Source organism: Otolemur garnettii, unplaced genomic scaffold, assembly GCF_000181295.1.
Source record: "Otolemur garnettii isolate 467f Iridium unplaced genomic scaffold, OtoGar3 scaffold00046, whole genome shotgun sequence".
Classification (NCBI taxonomy): Eukaryota; Metazoa; Chordata; class Mammalia; order Primates; family Galagidae; genus Otolemur; species Otolemur garnettii.
In genome coordinates, this window is record NW_003852441.1 from 2516149 (window position 1) to 2522470 (window position 6322).

General features: G+C 46.5%; 1 protein-coding gene across 1 annotated transcript in view; it reads left to right on the top strand.

Moving 5' to 3' along the window:
- SPECC1 (sperm antigen with calponin homology and coiled-coil domains 1) overlaps window positions 1–6322 on the top strand; it is a 258533-nt gene that overhangs the window by 239624 nt on the left and 12587 nt on the right. The gene's annotated exons all lie outside the window — the stretch shown is intronic.

Sequence of the window (6322 nt, forward strand, 5' to 3'; positions counted from 1 at the left end):
AGGAGAAGGACCAGGAGAGGGTTGAGGAGAAGGGCCAGTAGAGGATTGAGGAGAAGGGCTAGTAGAGGATTGAGGAGAAGGACCAGCAGAGGGTCGAGGAGGAGGACCAGGTAAGGGTTGAGGAAGTAAGCAGCAGCCAGAGAGCTGGGTCCATGTCCTGAGGACAAGGGCCATAGCCAGCCTCATGGTGCAGCCGAGGTTTCTGTTCCCACCCCTCCTCTTGATTTTTTAGTCTGCCTTTCTGATAGGATGTTGTCAAGATAAATGAGCAAATAGTGGGCATGAAACAATTCAAAACAATCAGAAAAACCTTTGTAAAACTGTTAAGTGTGAGCTCACGCCCTGCCTGTCACAGGCCCACTGTCATCCAGACCCACGGGCTTCTTTGTCCTGAATCAGTGTGGACGTGCTGGGAAGTGATGGGCCCGGAAGTGTTTGCTCTCACGCTTCATGTGCTGAGCCTGGCTTCCTGATGACCGAGGCCTCTTTGTGTCTCTCGGGATGCCCATGGTTCCTGAGCACTGACAGCCAGCTGCCCAGTGGCCTCCTGTGGACGGGCCAGCATGTGGTAGACGGACAGGCATCACAGTGGACAGTTTTCTCTTGTCCTTATGGGACAGGGGCCCCTATTTTCTACATGTAGGGTTGAATTTCTCTGCTGAATCTGTCCTGCCACCATCAGGGAGCACACTGGGCAGTACGTAAAAGCCTGCGAGTCTGTGAGGATGTCAGCCCCCGTGTCTGGAATTATTCTTTTTCTTTTTTTTTTTTTTTGAGACAGAGCCTCAAGCTATTGTCCTGGTAGAGTGCTGTGGCATCACAGCTTAAAGCAACCTCCAACTCCTGGGCTTACGTGATTCTCTTGCCTCAGCCTCCCAAGTAGCTGAGACTTGGCACCCAGCACAATGCCTGGCTATTTTTTGTCTATTGTTGTTTGCCAGGCCAGGGCTGGATTCAAACCCGCCAGCTCTGGTATATGTGGCTGGTGCCATAGCCACTTGAGCTACAAGCACGGATCCATGTCTGGAATGTTTCTTATTTGCTTTTGCAATCACCTCAGTTGGATTTGTGAGCAGCAATGGCTGCTCCACGTGTGGCTTGCCCTGGAGCATTCTATTGGTGCCGAGGCTTTACTCAGTACACTTATGGAAGAGGATTTTCAGAATGAGGGGCCGACAAGGCACATACACACATGAGGTATGAGGCTGAGCATGTGAGGGGGTCTCAGGCGAGGTGGGTGAAGCAGGGGAGGTTCCCTTAGAAGCAGCAGCACATTAGAAGTTGGATCTCGGCTCGGCGCCTGTGACTCAAACAGCTAAGGCTCCAGCCACATACACCTAAGGTGGTGGGTTCGAATCCAGCCCGGGCCCACCAAACAACAATGATGGCTGCAACCAAAAAATAGCTGGGCGTTGTGGCAGGCACCTGTGGTCCCAGCTACTTGGGAGGCTGAGGCAGGAGACTCGCTTGAGCCCAGGAGTTGGAGGTTGCTGTGAGCTGTGATGCCACAGCACTCTACCCAGAGGGAAAGCTTGAGGCTCTGTCTAAAAAAAAAAAAAAAAAAAAGAAGTTGGATCTCACAGGGAACAAGCTAATTTGAAAGCAGCTCACACTGTAGACTTTATTAGTATGAATGGAACAGTGTGTCCCGCTCAGTGCTGGAGGGCTTGGAGAGGCTCGTTTTGTTTCTCATTTGTTTGCTTTTTGGGGGAGTTTACACATACTTCAAAAGGGGCACCAAGAGAAGCCATAAAAATGTATTAAAATCAAAATCTAAAAATTGTGTAACAGTGGATAGCTCAGAAAGTCCAAATATCACGCTCCCCTACATGGAAGTATTAAAGCAAGTAAGTCAGACATGGGCATCAAATTTTGGATGAAAACTAACAAGGATGTCTTCTGTGACATTAAAGAGATACACAGTCACAGTCACTGGAAGGCTTTGACTTTTTTTCTTTTTATAAAAAGATAGGGCATTTACCTGTCAGCCTGTGAAACTCTTCCACTTAAGCAAGGTTTGGTGATAACATAGCATGAGGTGTATTTACATCAGCGTCCAACACGTGAACATGGGGAGCAGCTGGAACCACCACCTCTTCTCCCTTCAGTGCAGGTGCGACGCCTTCCGGGCACAGCCCCTGTTAAGCCCAGCCAGCGACAGAGTTCAGTCATGGGTTGGGCATTTAGCTTGTCCTGGAGCCAGAAGGTCCCAGACCCTCACCTTCAGTCCAGAGACTGAAGCAGTGACGGCCACGGCCCTGTGAGCCAAGCTGCAGCTGCTGGTCGGTGGGCAAGGCGAGGCCCTCTGAGCTTCTGCCTCTCCTCCGGCCTCTGCGCTGTCCATGGCAGCATGCGGGTGAACGAGCATCTGGGTGGTGACACCTGGTCACTGGCATATTGCTGCTGCCAAAGTAAATAAGAGTCAGTGTTGTGAACCAAAACCATCTTGTCTGTATTGTTCATATGACACTGGGTATGATCTCAGGCTATTTCATGGCAATTTTACAGCACAAACTCTTTCTTCTATGTTTCATATCAGCTTAGAAAACACAAGCAGTTTCATTAGAATCAGACTCAAGGCTCTTGGGGGTATTTTGTATAAAACATTTGGTTTAGAAATGTCTTCTCCTTAGACCTTTGTAAGAATCGAAGAATATACATTAAAACAATAAAATATTACTTTTAGCCTGACAAATTTGGCAAAGACTTTTAGAAGCCATAATTTTCTGTGCAGGTAAGAGTATGAGAGAATAGGTGCTTACATACTATTTGTTGGAAGCAGAAATTGGTGTGATGTTTTAGAAAGCAGCTTGGCAGGGCAGCACCTGTGGCTCAGTGGGTAGGTCGCCGGCCCTGTATACCAAGGGTGACGGGTTCAAACCCAGCCCCAGCCAAACTGCAACAAAAAAATAGCAGGGCGTTGTGGCAGGCACCTATAGTCCCAGCTACTCAGGAAGCTGAGGCAAGAGAATCGCCTAAGCCCAGGAGATGGAGGTTGCTGTGAGCTGTGACACCACGGCACTCTACCAAGGGCAATAAAGTGAGACTCTGTCTCTAAAAAAAAAAGAAAGAAAGAAAGCAACTTGGTATTACATATTAAAAGTCATGACAATAGCCTGGTACACTGACTCAGCCTTTAATCCTAGAACTCTGGGAGGCCAGGGAAGGTAGATCACTTGAGCTCAGGAGTTCAAGACCAGCCTGAGCAAGAGTGAGACCCCATCTCTACTAGAAATAGAAAAATGAGCCAGGCATTGTGGTAGGAGCCGGTAGTCCCAGCTACTTGGGAGGCTCAAGCAAGAGATTTGCTTGAGTCCAGGATTTTGAGGTTGCTGTGAGCTATGATGCCACTATTGTCTACCCAGGGCAACAGAGGGAGACTACTTTAAGAAAATAATAACATGAAAATGTTTGTGTCTTAACTTTTGACAGCCTAAAAGCTGGCTTGCAGACCTCCTTCCTCCCCTAAAACTAGCCAAAAGGACTTTGAAATAAGGTCAAAGGCCTCATTAGCACTGTAACAGATGACTGCTGCTAGTTTGGGCTGAGTGGAAGGAAGCTGGGTGCCAGTTCACAGCACCCACTCCACAGAAAAGAGTCTGTGATGGAAACACAAGTGTGAGCTTTCCAGTCCATCTGCATTAACTGCCTTTAATTTCAAGGAAGAGGCCTGGTGGTTTGGGCAAGATCATCCCAGATAACAGCTTCCTGAGGCCTCGACCACAGATGACAAGGAAACATAACAGCATGACTGTCGGTTTCACCTGACCTGGTTCTTGCTTAGGTGTCTGGGCAAACCCTGTGGTCTTCAGGCTCCAGGTGTCTGGGCAAGGGCAGACAGCAAAGGCCATGAGGACAGCACGAGGGGATAGTAAGTGATATGTAAAACCTTTAAAAGAAGTATGTTTAAGGGCGGCACCTGTGGCTCAAAGGAGTGGGGCTCTGGCCCCATGTGCCAGAGGTGGCAGGATCAAACCCAGCCCCGGCCAAAAAAACTGCAAAAAAAAAAAGAAGTGTGTTTAAAATTAAGAAATTCTATTGAGGAATAGAAACAGAAACATCTCTTTCTCAATTATATACTTAATATACCAATTTAACTAAATTTTAATTTACTCCTGATGGGTTTGATATGAATTAAGGAGGGGAGAGACATGGCTAAATGATTCTGAAGTTCATCTGGATGAGCAAACATCAAAAAACAGTCGGGAGGAACCTCAAAAAGAAGCTGCCCCCCCCCCCCGAACTTCTGTGGAGGAATGGCAATAGCATTGTAAGGGGAAAATATTTTCAACCTAGAATTCTCTGTCCAGCCGGACTGTTGACTGTGAAGGTAGAAAAGGGAACTTTTCGTGTATGAATTCATCCAGAAACTGCGTCTCCTTTCTTAAGGAGATGATAACCCAAAATAAGTTACTGAGGCAAAGATCTCAATCAACGGAGGTTTATTAAGCCAAAGTTTGAGGACGCATCTGGGAAAAACAAAGCCACAGACACGTCTATGACCTTTCCCATTCCCCCACCCCCACATGGGATTTGAGAACTTCAGCGTTTAAGGGGAGGGGCCCACAGATAGAAAAGAGAGGAATGCGTGGGCGGGGAGGCGAATGAGGCCCAGGAAATCTGTATTGGACATACGGTATGTAGAAGAGAAAAAGGAGAAAGAAGGAGGTCTCTGGGTAGGTGGAAGAACGGTTGATCTCGTCTCTGTTCTGTGCCTGGGAAGATAAATCTGTAACCAACATTATTAGTATGGAATTGAACAGACTTTAGTTTTAGGAACTAGATGTAGCCTGCAGACCCAGAGTTGAAATTTGCATGTCTTCTCATAAAAAGGACGCCAACAAGGAATTTCACTTCTTATACTTGGCTGAGGCCTTTTACCTTTCGCTGAGGAACCAGGCTAATGCACAAAGTTAGTAACCGTCATTCATTTGGAAGGGTGTACTGCGTGACTCAGTCTTCAGACTTAACTTTCGCCCTTTGCATAAAGAGTTGGGGGGTGTTCCTGAAATTGTCATTTTTCTAAGGAAAGCTAGGGACACACTTTAGCAAAACGAGTAAAACGTAGAAATCCACTTGAGGTTCTGGATGGCTCTGGGCTGAAGAGGTTGATAGAATGATGAGATGATTAAGAGCTTGAGGTTGTGAATTATTACAGGAGAAAATGGGAATCTGTGTAGAGAAGTTATGGTCCAAACATGCGGCAGGCCCTCCATGCCAGAACAGAAAGTTGGTGGGTGCGAGGAGCATGTTGTGAATTGTAAGCAATAGTCAGAATGGGTGGGAAGCAGATGAGAAGGAGGCATAAGTTCTTCTCCCTGTAAGAAAAATCCCAAACAAGCAGAAACTCTAAGAAAAAAACAAACGTTTGAAGAAAAGGGTCCAAATCTAGAGTAGACTAAAATATGGTATGATTCCAAGCAGTCGGTAGAGTGACAAAGAGGACAATCCTTCTGAGGTAAAGCTCGGAGTAGCGGAGGGTCACCACTGTGGAACAGGAAGAAACAGAATCACAGCTCGCCTCTGCTTGAATGCCATTTGTTATTTTCAGCTTCCAGAATCACTCTGGTAGGAGAGCGCAGAAGACTTAAATGTGCTTCTAGAAAAGGACGCACATGTTTTCAGTTTTATCAGCTTAAAAGTAAAACTTGACAAAGGGGAGGAAAGATGAGGGAACTTTCTCCGTATTCAAAGTAGACTTGAGAAGCGTTGTCCATGACTGATGGGGTAAGAAATAGCAGTTTAAGGATATTTAGGGTCACAGACTTAACCAATAATAATAAGGGAGCTAAAATGAGTTGTATGACTAGTGAAAGGAGGAGAGAGATACATGGTAGTAGCTAAGTCCTCATTTGTCTTGGAGGAAGTCAAATGACTCTGTTTTAGAAGTTAAGAAATAGTTGTATAGGCTCGGGCCCCATAGCACAGTGGTTATGGCACCAGCCATATACACCGAGGGTGGCAGGTTCAAACCTGGCCCAGGCCTGCTAAGCAAATGCAACAAAAAGAATTGCCAGGCATTGTGGTGGGTATCTGTAGTCCCAGCTACTCGGGAGGCTGAGGCAAGAGAATTGCTTAAGCCCAAGAGTTTGAGGTTGCTGTGAGCAGTGACGTGACAGCACTCTACCAAGGGCAACATAGTGAGACTCTGTCTCAAAAAAGAAAGAAAGAAAGAAATAGTTGTATAAATATATTACAGAGAGCCATGGAGGTAATCATCACAATTAAAGAGAGAAATTAAAAAATGGTTTCCTGGCTTGGCACCTGTGGCTCAAGTGGCTAAGGCACCAGCCACATACACCTAAGGCAGCAGGTTCGAATC